Consider the following 12,603-nt stretch of genomic DNA (forward strand, 5'->3'; position numbering starts at 1 on the left):
AAAGGAGATTATGTTGAAAAATAAAACTATATTTGACCGAAAAAATACTTGTTTCTATGTTAGGCTCAAAACTTTTCAGACTACTCTCATATGAGATACAAATCATGTTTTTTCTTAAGCCAGAAGGTTTTTTTTCCGGGGTCGCTCGTGAGGTCCGACAAAATGGCGCCAACGATAAAAAGGATGACGAACGTCTGAATGGAATATGCTTGATCCCGGCGCTAATGGAAAAAGATTTTTTGCGGTACGATACGCAGAACGTCCCGAAAGTAGGAATTTACTTTGTATATATGGGAATTTGTTACTTTGTATATATGGGATGTAAATCGAGTTTTTCTTAAGACGAAATGTTTCTTGACGCCTAATAGCTAGTGAAACTTAAAAATTTGTTTCGAGACCGCTCAGGATTCAATAAGGCGATATCTGCGACAAGAAAGATGAGGGAAGTCTGAAGAGAATATACTTGACCTGACGAGAATGGAAAGCGATAGGAAAACAGGAACGAACAAGTTCGCACTCAATGTTTTTCTAACGAACTAGGAGCTATATGAAGCTCTTATTCTATAACAAACGCAATGTCTGAAAAATTTTTTAGATATTTCTAGTTCGAAGCAACGTAGCGCATTAATTTTTAGGTTGGAGTGAAAAGAAAATAAGAGGGGAAAAGACAGGAATTTAAGTTACAAAATCATTAAGTTTATTGTTATTTTGTTGTACATTATATCAATTCATAAATAATATTGTTGTACATTATATCAATTCATAAATAAAAGTTACAAATTATGATTTGAGAAAATAATACGAAGAATTTCATTAAATCTCAGAGAAGTTAATTCCACAAATATTATATCGAAATACATATATACAAATATTATATCGAAATATAGAAATGTTAAATTGTTTATTTGCATACGTACATTGCGCATACATTGCGTACGTACATTTCGTGATAATTTCCTTTCAAACTAAATTTTACAATATCGCTATCTATGTAACTTTTTGGAAGGTTTAATTCTATTTCTTTTATAAGATTTTGCGCCCATTTGTTAACATTATCAGTCACGTTTTGTAAATGTTTTAAGTGCGCGTCGACACATTTCACAATATTTTTCAAATCGTGAAAAGTACTCTTCTGCATCACAATTGTGACAGCATAGGTTTTACGCCTTTTCGTCGGTGGCTGCGAATCCGTAGACGTTCCTCAATGTTGAATTTTGATATTTTCCATAATGGCCTCTTCATTTTCTTTATACGCCAGTAATAGGGACCGTGATCCATAAGAGGAGGTAAAGTTGATCACAACATTTTTGACAATGATAGGATCCGGTCTCGATTTATTGTTAACGTTTAAATACTCGTCGATAAGCCCCATGTTGTTTAGGAATTGTTGCCAGGCGTCGAAATAAATTCCTTCTGCATAATTACCGGTTAATTTAACCATTGGCACAAAAATTCCTTCGTTTATCGTTTGCAATCCAACGTGTATCCTTTTCGTGTGAGAGATGTTGAGTCCATATGTTGTCGAGAGCATCATATGGAACTTGTCGTTTCGTTCCTCGTTACAATTTCTCTTCGGAATATCGTAGATGTACTTGCGCCTCTAGGAATCGGGGGCATTGCTCGGTTTCGGAGTACGCTTCTCGATATCGGGAACAGCTTTTTGCTTCGCCATTGTTCCTGTTTTCTTCTCAAATGTAACTAATAATCACAAGCGTCGAAATGAGAGACTACTTCGGATTTACGAAGTTGAAACCTCGAAGGATGATACTCGAATGAACCGAGAGCTGACGAATTCATCGAGCTCATTGACTTATCTACTAAGAAAAAAGAACTGCACGCGCAGATGGACAAATGAAAAATTATAAAATTAAAAAAATTTTTTTAAATAAAAAATTTTAAAAGATTTTAAAATTTAAAAATTTTTAATTGTAAAATTATAAAATCTTTTAAACTTGAGATTTTCTAGACTTTTAAAACTTCTTCGCAAAATATTTTTTAATAAACCTAGAAACTACAAAATAAAAAAGAAGGGAATTAGAGATGTTTCTTGAGTGGTGAGCTCGTTTTCTTTTAACTGTTTTAGAGAGTCTATGAGAGAATAGAAAAGGTGTAACCTGTATTAAGGAAAATTTTGGCCTGTCCAATGGCGCTGCATTTTTTGCGTGCCACCCTCTTTTCAGAGTGTGCAGGTAAGATTTTCAAAGTATAAATACCGCGCGGTTATAGAAAAGTCTATTTTCGAGATTATACTTTCTCGGGGTGACTTGGCCGATTTTTACATTACTGCGCCGATTCGTTCGCTGTCTTAATTCTAAAATAGTGAAAGAGTGAAAAAATGGCACTCTGTGAAAAATTAAGAAGATTTTTTATCGTGTGCGCGAATATCAACCCGACGATAAACGCGAGTGCTTATATTTCATTATTAACAAATGAAGAAGAAACAAATTACATCACATTCGCAAAATTCATACCGGAGTGCTCGAAAACCGTATTGAGCATTATGTTCAGATTAGGGTATTTCGTGGACAAAAGACTTTTGAATATTGTAAAAGAATATATAACCGGTGCGATGGCTGGTGTGGGGAAGGATGATGCTGGCGGACATATCGCTTATTTTACAATGTGCACTGGAGAAGGTAAATATTTATTTTTAAAGTAATTGAAATTAGAATATGTAGGTATAAAAAATTGTAATTTAAATATTTTTTAAGCGAAAGATAACATCGCGGTTGTACATCCGTACCAACTACGAGGATTGAGACGCCCCGCCGAAGACGAGACGGAAGGAATAAAACGTGAATAAAATAATAGAAAATTGATATAATTAAAAATCTAGATTTCTAAATTTTCAGATTTTTAAATTAAAATATCGAATTTTTAGGACAAGTGCGAATGCGGATAGACATGCAGCCTGAGGAGGAGAGTATCCTAACGGTTGATCTAGTTTCAGATAAGAAAATAGCAAATATTGCTTTGAAAATTAGCTCACTGAATCGAATTCAGTTAATAAAAGCTTAATTTTGTTTCAGATGCAAGAAAATATCGATGAAAAGCCGATTGTGAGCGAAGCCGACATCGACATTTACACTGCGTGAGTAATTATTTAAAATAATAAAAGTTATAAAACTCGTATCAGCTAATTCTTGAAAAAAAGATAATAATAATAATAACAACGTTTCTTTTTTAGTACAAGCAAACGACCTGGATAAATTCGAATATAGGGAAGAAGAAAATGAGAGGGAAAACGAAGAAGAACAAGAAGAAGATGTAGATGAACAAGGAGAAGAAGTTGACAAAAAAAAAACAAGAAGATAGAGAAGGAGAAGAAGAAGATGACGATGACGATGACGAAAAAGAAGTCGATGACGAAGCTGAACAAAATGAAAACAGGAGAAGAGCCTTTGAGCAAATGTGCGATGAGCTTTTAAAAGAAGAGATCGAGGTTTTCCATCAGTGCGAAACATGGACGGGCTATTCTCCGGAAAATAATGAAGGTAACTTTAATGTTTTTAAATTTTAAGATAATTTATTCTTTCCGATAAATTTATAATTAAATATTTTTTGCTAGATTAATACGCTCTATAAAAGCTCTGTAAAAGCGAAGAGGAAAGCTGCTCAAGGTAAGAGATATCTTCGGTATGCTGGAATCTATTCGATAACATAAAAATCGAGTATAATTAAAATATTTATCATTAATATTTTTTGTTTCTATTTTCAGTACAAACAAGAGGAGACGTTTCACACGAAGAAGAACAAGAAGATCATTATTCACACAGGCTTCAGAACCATTCGATGGATCTTTAACAGCAGCAGTAGCAGCAGCAGCAGCAGCACCGGTTAACCGACAAGGATGCCGCGGTCGACGACACGGTCAGTGAAAATTTCACTTGATATTTTGAATTACGGGCGAAAAACTCTCGAAAATGTCAAAAATTTGAAATGTCAAAAATTTGAAAATGTCAAAAATTTAGGTAGGGAAGCGACATTCGCGATACGTCCTCTCGTGGAAGGTGCTAGCGATATCGTGAATTATTTAGAAAACGCGTTTCGCGAAATCCACATGTATGCGAGACGTTTGAGCGGACCGGGCGATTACGTGATTATCCTTCGATTCGACAAATTTATCGCATAGCCTGGCAGGTCTTTCGTTTCGTCCGGCGCGAAACTTGACTCACGAGGACATATGGAAACTCGTGAGTTTGGTAACGCAAAGCGCCAGGGGTTTCGATATTGCGATGGATTTCACCATACGTGTTTTTAACGTAGCGGTACCTTTGGGGCGAGGGAGATCAAATAAATTAACGCGAGAAAGCGTCACGAAACGCTCGATTTTACAAATAAAAAATTCCGACAATCTGTGCCTTCCTCGCTCCCTCGTAGCGGCGAACGTATTACTGCGAACGTAATACTCTGCGCACGGGAGAGTTGTACGAGCGGTGGAAAAAACGTAAGATACGCGAGTTCTTCGTTACAGCGTGAGTTGGCGATTGAGTTAACGAGGAGCGTGGGTATCGCGATTCCCGAGGAAAGTTGCGGATATAATGAAATCGAGCGTTTTCAACGGTTTCTCGCCGCGGAAAATATCGCTATAATAATTTATAATTTTAGTAGTTTTGGCCGAAGTAGAAAAACCGAGATATGATGATCGCGCATTACTCGCCTCCCTCGGACGTGAACCTTCGTATACATTAAATATAATGTATTACGAGGATTCGCGTCATTATAACCCTATATTAAATTTAAGAGCTGCAGTCGGTTCGCGTGGCGATTACTGTGAAACGTGCAACAAGGGCTTTCGAAACGATAAGGGACATTGCGCAAAAAAATGCCCTCATTGTCGCGCCTCATCCCCGTGCGTAAATCATGATAGAGAAATAATTAGGTGCGAAGCGTGTAATCGTACGTTTTTCGGTAATTCTTGTATCGAGCGTCATCGAGCGGAAAAATCATATAACGGGAAATCTTGCGCGAGCATATGTAATTCCGTTAAAATTTGTAGCGATTGCGGGCGATTTATACGTGCAAACATGGTACATAAATACGGTCTTTTGTAAAACATGTCGTTCGTTACAGCCGTCGAATCGTTTATATTTCATGCGACCTCTTGCTCGTAAAGCTAGTGACCCCGGCGAGGATACAAGTACCATGATAATGCGAGCAGAAAAAAAGGTGTATGAAAAGGTGTATGAAAAAGTGTATGAAAACAATAACGTTGATGAACGAACAAACAAACAGTCGTGTCGCGTTTATATTTTACGATTTTGAAATGCAGCAAGACGAGACGCTCGTAGGTACCGAAAACGTGAGAATCCATGTACCGACTCTTTGCGTAGCGCAACAAATTTGCGTAGCATGTGCAAAGAAGACGACATGACGGTGCGCTGCCGATGGTGCGGAATGCGCGAGTTCGTATTCCGTCTCGACCCCGTGAAACAATTTGTCGATTTCGCAACGCGAATGACAAAATGTTTCAAACAAATTATTTGTATCGCGCATAATGCGAACGCGTTCGACGCGCAATTTATCTTAAAATATTTAGTAGAAAATCCTGTTGTAGCCAGATCTACAACCAATAATAAAATAACAACCAATAATAAAAGTAGTCCGCATGGCAACAAAATTAGGTCGCATGAATCTCGAAGTCTTTCGAAAGACGACACAAATGTGTGACCGCCGAAATTGCGACCAGTCTTTCGAAAGACCACAGAAATGCACCACGCGAGAACATTGCGAAAAAGCCTATCAGCAAATTCTTAAATTTGATAATCAAACCGAGCGTGATATTGATTAATCAATATCACGCAACCGATCGACGCAATCGATCAGAATGCTGATCGGGCATCGATCAGACTATATAACCGGTTACACAAGGCGGAGTCGCTGGAGAGTCAAGAGTCAAGAATCAAGCATAACGTGTCGTTCGGAATCATTATTATAATTGTCGCGCAAGATATTACAAGAGCGCGACGAAGTTCACGCGAGCCGTATTATCAGCGTCTCAGGTGACATATTCGGTCGTCGGCCGCCAGAGTAACGCGATACGCGCCGAGCCGCCCGTCGACGTTTAACCGTGTGTAAAGTAATAAAATAAGAAATACTAAACTCAAGAATTTGTGCAGTATTAAATAAACTAATTAAAATAAAGAAAGTGTGTTAGTGAATTCAAGAAGATTTCCTTCCATTCTTTTGATCCTGCTCGGAGTCCCAACTCCTTAGACTTAACGAACCCGACTATCTCTAATATTATCATTGTAGCCCATCCGGGGTACAACAATCCGAAGAGCACCCATGAACCGCGCGTTATTTTGAACAGAACAAAAATCGTCGTAATGACGGTCGGACATACGAAGTTTATCGATAGCATTAATTATATGCCGATGCGTTTATCCGATTTACCTAAGGCCTTTGGTCTGAGCGATATGTCGAATAAAGGTTTCCCGCACTTATTTAATACTATCGATAACCAATCGTATATAGGATCAATTCCCGATGCTAGATATTATTCTCCCGATCACATGTCGTCGAAAGAACGCGAAAAGTTCCACGCATGGCACGCGGAAATGGTTCGTGAAAATTATATTTTTGACTTTCAATTATCGCGAAATCAGATATTGTCGAAACGACGATAGATATCCTTCGACGAGCGTGCATTTTAGAAAAATATTTTTAGAACGTGGAAATGTGTGTCTGTTTGAGGAATGTACAACTATCGCTTCCACATGCATGAGAGTTTTTCATAAAAACTTTTTGCGTGAGGAGAAAATAGGAGTCATTCCGTCAGGCGGTTACAAAAACGTTGACAGGCAATCGCACAAAGCTCTGCAGTGGTTGGTGTGGAACGCGAATTCGAACATCCCATTTTCCATGCGGGGCGAGGCCGCGAATATAAAGTTGATGGCACGCCCATTGATGAATATTACGAAACGATTACGGAAAATGAGTCACGATGCTGGGTGCTACAATTTCACGGTTGTTTTTGACATGGGTGTCCTTCGTGTTTTAAAGTAAATCGCGACAGTACACTTTCGTCTGCGAATCGCGGGGATACGATCGACGCATGCTACGAACGGACGCTCGCGATGTCATGGCACCTTCGTAAACGCGGTTACTACGTGATGGAGAAATGGGAGTGCTCCTTCGACCGAGAAATTTCGAATAATAGAGAAATGCAGAATTTTCTTAAGGATCATTCGTTGATAAAGAACACTTCTCTCGATCCTCGCGAAGCATTTTATAGTGGACGCACGGGAAATATCGTCACGCGATACAAAGTTTCAAGTACGGAAAAAATACGTTACGTCGACGTATGTTCTCTGTATCCTTTCGTATTGAAAACGGTGTTTTCCCGATCAGGCATCCTAAAATTTACGTAGGGCAAGAGTGTTCTTCGTTAATCGAATCGCCAAATTATAATTTCAACTCGGTCGAAGATCTCGTGCGATGTAAAGTATTCCCACCACGTGATCTTTTTCATCCGATACTACCGTATCGCGTAGGTAAATTATTGTTTGCGTTATGTCGGAGTTGCTGCGAAACGTTCTCACAAGTCGAGTGTACTCACGAGAGTCCGGCGGATCGAGAATTCGAGGATATCAGGAGATATCTGGGTATCTTGTGAATTATGCAAAACCATCGAGAAGGGCGCATGTGAGCGAGATTTGGGAATATAAAGTCGTGCGATACGATAGCGATACTTGTCAAGGCGGACTGTTTGCCGAATATATTAATACCTTTTTGCAATTAAAACAAGAAGCGAGCGGCTGGCCGAGCGAATGCAGGGAAGATGCTGACGATGATGCTAAGGAGCGTTACCTTAAGGAATATGAGGAAATCGAGGATATCACACTCGACAAGCGAAACATCGCACGCAATCCCGGTTTACGTTTGGTCGCTAAGCTTGATTTATTTTGGGGAAAATTCATTTTGGGGAAAATTCGGCCAACGATCCAATTTGCCGAATACCGAAATTATAAAATCTCATCACCAATTTATGACTTTGCTTAGTCCTAAACACGAGATAACCGATATATTACCCGTAAACGACGAGATAATATATGTTTCGTGGCGACTCCGAAAAGAGGCGGTTGTACATTCTCCGCTTACGAACGTTGTGATCGCGGCATACACAATGGCGCAAGTACGATAAAAATTGTACAGTTACTTAGAATTATTGGATAAACGGGTTTTATATTACGACACGGATTCGTGTATATATGTTAGTATCGGCGATCCGAAGTGAGTATGAACCGCGTATGGGGAATTTCCTGGGCGATGACAGACGAGCTCGAGAGCTACGGCCGCGGTAGCTATCGAATCGTTCGTTTCCGGTAGTCCGAAATTCTACGCGTACATTGTTCGTACTCCGTCAGGGTGCACACACGAAACATGTAAAATTAAGGGTATTACTTTAAATTCATCGAATAGCAGATTAATAAGTTTTAACAATATTAAGAATATGTTAATAGAAAAGAAAAAAACAAGACGAGACGAAGCCGGTCCATCGATAAATCTACATTTCAGTGCAATTCGACGCACAGCGTTTCACGACATTGTTACGCGAGATGAAACAAAGATATGCGCACCGGTATTGCTGAAACGTAGATTTATTAATAACCGTTATTCGGTCCCATATGGTTATGCACCGGAATAAATTTTCTCGTTCTAATCTTTCTTAAATAATCGAATTTTCCGTCCCTAGTCAAAGATTGTAAGAAATTTTTGTAAAATATATTTTTCAGAGAACGAGATGTAAAAATAATGTAAATGTGTACATGTGCTAATATTAATTTATATCTTAAGTAAATATTGTAATTTTAAAATTAAAAAGTTTTATTTTTATAAAATTGATTTTCGACTTATTTTAAATAAATTTATAAAAATTATATTTCTTAAAACATGTTTTTTCCCGTAACTCCTTTTCGTCTTCCTTCTTTATTTTAAAAAAATAAAGTATTCACATGCACAGAAAAATTTGATCTCTTTAATTTCCTTCTCTTGCGTACTGTATTTTTTATAAAAACGATACCTTTTATAGAAAAGGTAAGAATATATATATATATATATATATATAGAACAAGTTTTAAAAAAGATTTTTCATTTCATATAAAAATATTTTATATTTAAAAAAAATGATTTTATCTTTAACGCAAACTATGGCTAGCTTATAACGCTGTTTTGCTGGCGCGAGCATTTTCGAGGATAAGCTTGCTCACACCGTGGGGGTGAATCAGCTCGCCTCTGCCCCGCGGTATTTTTCACTAGCCCCCGCGGGGGAACGCTGGCGCGAACTTATTTTCACCGCGGTGGGCCCCCCCGGTCGCAGAGATAAACTTACAGCCCTCTCATAACCATCAGCCTTTATGAAATCGCGCACAGACGCGAATCTGGCATTTCGTAAAATGGATGTACGGTGGAAACATCCGTGGACGTCGATCGTGTGTGATCAGTCCCACAGGATGTAGGAAAACGATCTTTATGAAGAGATTTCTTCGTCATTTATCCGAAATGGCCGATGTTTCGAAAAAATTTTGCTTTATTACGCGAAGTGGCAGGATGCTTATCAACAGCTTCAATACGAAACTCGAGATTTCGTTGCGGCGATCGAATTTCATGAGGGATTACCGCGTCCGGAAGATTATTTTAGCGATCCAACTCGTCCGAAATTAATAATAATTGATGATCTTATGAGGGAATCGTCTTCGAGTAAAGCGATCGTAGATCTGTTTACCAAAGGAAGTCATCATAAAAATCTCAGCGTAATTCTCATCACACAAAATCTCTTTCATCAGGGGTGTGGACAACGCGATATATCTCTGAACGCGAATTACTTTACGGTTTTCAAAAATCCCTGGGATCGCGCGCAAATTCGTCATCTTGCTCGTCAAGTTTATCCAAACGATTTAAAGTTTCTCGAGGAAGCGTATCACGACGCCACATCCCAACATCACGGATATTTATTGCTCGATCTAAAACAATCGACTCCGGACGAGTATCGTTTTCGCACGAGCATATTTCCTGATGATACAGCGAATTACGTTTATGTAGCGCGCAGATCCTTTTCCGGAAGTTTCCTATAAAAGTATCGTCCACGCATTCTCTCGCGGCAGTCGCGCAAATTCCTCGATGAGGAAGAGAACGTCATCGATTAATGCGAGAAAAATCGCGGAATGTTCGATCGGTAAGAAAAATATCTGTTTTCTCGAAGTGTGTTATTTGAACAAAAATCGCGCCTCTTTCTTACGCCGGGCGGACGAAAAATTCATTCGCTGTATCTGTGAGTGCGTTTTCAATACTCTCAAGGATAACGTTCCGCTCGAACGCAGTGAAAAAAATCGTCTAAGCAGATATAAAACTTTGCGTCACAGCGAGAAAACGTTGTAATTGGAAAAGTAAGAAAAAACTATTACTACAACGAGGCGGATTTTTACCGTATCTTATCGGGCCTATACTATCCTTCCCATTTTCAAAAATTATCGGAGGGTAGAGAGAAAAGAAGTCGAGTTATGGAAAGGGCAAAGAAGATGGTCTTGATTTCTATGGATAATCTCGAAAGAATGCAGCATCAGTTCCAACAACATCCGGTAATAGGCACGACGGAAAATGCCATACGACAGAATTCGGAGATGATACAAGGAGAAAATTTAAACAACCGGTACGCCTTTATCATGATTCGATTCAGATATGAGCAGGATTCTTAATTCACTCCGCGCGATGTAAGCGAGAAATGGAAATTGTATGAGGAAGTACTTTGGCGATATCTTCATTTTGATAAAATGCAAAAGGAAGATTCGACGTGTGACGTCGCCGATGAGAACAATTCAGATGCGCGGGAGGGAGACGTAGTGGAACCGGCGTGCGAATAACAAACACCAAACTTCCTCATCTCGAAGAGTATGTAAGTAATACACTACGTCCGAGTTTTTGCGTAGGCACGAGCGGTAAAGCATCGAAAAAATATTAGAAAATGTACCGAAAAGTTTTCGTGTCAAAGCACATTTACTTTTGAAACATTTGATTGATAAAGCAGTACCCGCGAGAATTACTTGGAACGAAGAAGGAATCGTGACTATTGATGGTAATGTTATAAAAGATTCGAATCACGGAACTGATAAATGATGCTATGCGCGAAAGAAAAACTGCAATAGGAAGCAATAGGAAGAGGTAAGTTTGTACGATTACTGCGTACGACGAGCACCCCGGCTGTACTCGTAGGAAATAAGGAATTATTAGCAACCACATTTGTCGAGATATTATCTCCACCACGAATAAGTTCCACTCCGAAAATACCAAGAAAACTTTCAACGACGACGACGACGACGGGGACGAGGAGGATACGACGCATGAGAAAAGGGACAAAACACAAGAGCGAGGAAGAGCGATCGAATTGTGCATTGTTTTATTCATCGCGTTTTCGTAAAACCGATATCCCTATAACCTTCACGAAAGATTCTCCACAAGCGAGAAAGAGACGCTTACTCGATTGGAATGAATTGAAATAACCAAGCTTGAAAATTTGTACTATGATCCTGCACATTATGCGGGGTATTCGACAACGAATAACCTAACGCGTGCAGCTAAACCGAATATCTCACGTAAAGAAGTAGCTCGCTGGCTCGAATCGCCAGACGCGTACACACTGCACCGCCTCTCGAGGCGAAAATTTCCACGATTACGTTACAACGAATATCGACAATCTGTGGGAGGCCGATTTGATCGAACTCCGTAGTCTCAAGAGTTATAACGACGGATTTTCTTATCTGCTCGTGATTACCGACGTACTTAGCAAATTCGTCTGGGTGGAACAGCTGCGGGATAAAACGAGTAATTGCGTGACAAGGGGCTTCCAAAACATTCTCTCGAGAAGCGATGCCCGAGGACGAGTGCCCGTGTATTTACAAACCGACAAAGAATTTACCGCCCGCCCGTTGCAAGATTTTCTGAAAGAAAGAGACATACGTAACGTAACTCGCAATCCAGACATCAAAACCGCTGTCATTGAACGCTTCAAACGTTGAAGGAGCGAATGTGGCGCTATTTTACGCATAAAAATACGCGGCGTTACATCGATGTGTTGCAAGATATCATACGCGCTTACAATCACACCCGTCATTCGTCCATCAGGATGCAACCGGCGGCCGTTACGAGAGAAAATGCCCACATCGCACGCGAAAATATGGAACGACGTAGGAGGGGAGAGAAGAATGCGGCGGTAGTAGAGCGAAAGCTAAATTCGATGTTAACGAATCTCGTACGTGTCAGTAGAGCGAAAATCACTTTCGAGAAAGAATACGAAGCGCGGTGGAGCGAGGAGATATTTCGAGTTTGTCACAGGAGTTCTCCATTGGCGAAAACCTCTCGTGTACGAATTGTGCGATTTATCGGGTGAACACATCGATGGGATTTTTTATGAACAAGAATTAGCACGGGTCAATAAAAACTTGGCGAAAGAAGAGTTTATCGTCGACGTGTGATAAAGAGCAGAAGACGTGGTGCTAATAAACAGCTGTTAGTTAGCTGGTGAGGATATCCCAACAAATTTGACAGTTGGATCCCCGCTTCGAGTTTAACTTTTCTCCAAGATGGAGGAGGAGCAATTTTTCATGC

At 39.6% G+C, this 12,603-nt stretch overlaps 1 long non-coding RNA gene and 1 pseudogene across 1 annotated transcript; one reads left to right on the plus strand and one right to left on the minus strand.

Moving 5' to 3' along the window:
* Positions 1 to 901: 901 nt before the first annotated feature.
* LOC148937163 (uncharacterized) lies at positions 902 to 2,547 on the minus strand (annotated as a pseudogene).
* Positions 2,548 to 2,670: 123 nt separating this feature from the next.
* LOC148937164 (uncharacterized) lies at positions 2,671 to 7,566 on the plus strand. Its single transcript, XR_016138612.1, has 3 exons — positions 2,671 to 3,494; positions 3,569 to 3,620; positions 3,719 to 7,566. It is a non-coding gene; the product is annotated as an uncharacterized LOC148937164 (long non-coding RNA).
* Positions 7,567 to 12,603: the final 5,037 nt, after the last annotated feature.

Source organism: Pogonomyrmex barbatus, unplaced genomic scaffold (assembly GCF_055798465.1).
Source record: "Pogonomyrmex barbatus isolate J1 unplaced genomic scaffold, ASM5579846v1 scaffold16, whole genome shotgun sequence".
NCBI classification, from domain to species: domain Eukaryota; kingdom Metazoa; phylum Arthropoda; class Insecta; order Hymenoptera; family Formicidae; genus Pogonomyrmex; species Pogonomyrmex barbatus.